The sequence below is a fragment of the Mandrillus leucophaeus genome, unplaced genomic scaffold (assembly GCF_000951045.1).
Source record: "Mandrillus leucophaeus isolate KB7577 unplaced genomic scaffold, Mleu.le_1.0 Scaffold1665, whole genome shotgun sequence".
Taxonomy (NCBI): Eukaryota; Metazoa; Chordata; class Mammalia; order Primates; family Cercopithecidae; genus Mandrillus; species Mandrillus leucophaeus.
The window spans coordinates 206,961-208,255 of record NW_012101660.1 but is presented as its reverse complement, the minus strand read 5'-3'; positions in this window follow the sequence as shown (position 1 = coordinate 208,255).

The following is a 1,295-nucleotide window of genomic DNA, read 5'->3' as shown; positions in this document are numbered from 1 at the left end:
TAACATTATGGTCGTAGGAGAGTCCACCTGCCTTCTCCTTTTTGATACCTTATTTGCAGGCTCATGAGCTGCCTCATTCTAACACAACCATTTATAATGCTTCCAAAATCCCCTGTCCCTTGCTTTCTGATCATCACTCCTGTGCCTGAGCTGTCCAGCACCAGGTATATACACAATCAATATTGATCAGTGCTGACAATTCCTGGCTCTCCTTGCTTGTCCCTTACTCTTGCTGGGAATACCACTTTAGGATACGCCTCATCCAGGGGAAATGTGTTCTGCCTCTCTCCTTGCCCTGCTCTTGATACAAACCAGCTAAAAGCAATTTAAGATAGTGGTGAGTTTACCAAGAATTCTAACAGAATTTTTTCCTGAAAGCCGGCCTGTTGAAAAATCTTGGAGGCTAAGGAAATGTGCCCAACACAAGAAGTTTTGTTTGTGTCACTATTTACCCTGATGCCCCCATCCCTATCTTTAAATATTAAATGTAGTGGCAGAAAGGAAGTTCTGCAGAAAAAAGTCTGTGTGGGCTTTTTCAAAGGACAAGTATAGTGAACCTGCCTCGTACACATTCTTCTGGGATTTCAGTTCATAAGAATAATATCAACAATCACAAAACAACTGCAGAAATGACCAAATTCATCACCACACACACACAAAAGTGAGGCATGCGGAGGCATCACCTGCCTTTGTGAGTCCAGGAAAAAGTTTCTTTTAGAGTAAAATTCACAAGCACCACTGCTGTTTTGGGGACAGGAGCCTACAGAGAGAGGTCCAGTGCCAGATGTTTGATAGCCTGTGTGAGGGAGTGGGCTCAGTCATGAGTGGAGCTGCTCTTCCTCGAATGTATGGCCTGGAATACTTCCAGCAGATACATCCCTTCGGTAATGGTAAACTCAAATTTAGCTGGGGGAACAAGGTTAGGACAAAGCTGAACCCCAAGATGTCAGAAAATCAGTGAGGATTAAGAGCATATCAGCTGATGCTGAAGTCAAACTTTAGCCAAACGAGTTGGTGTGAAGGAGTCAGTTTTATGAGGATAACAGGGAGACACTAGGGCTTGATGGCTCTGGGACCCTGGGGATGGAGGGGAACTCCATAACTCCCTGTGTGGGAGTGCCCTCTTGCTTACCCTCCTCTATCTCAAGCTCTGTTGGCTGAATTAAAAGCGAATGAGGTAATATCTGAAAGTGGGACAGGGGTGGGAATGAGAACGACGCTCGGAGAACGCCGTCCAGACGTCTGTCCCCTCGCTGTAAAGTGACAAGGGTAGGCACAACATTTTCATATTGTTA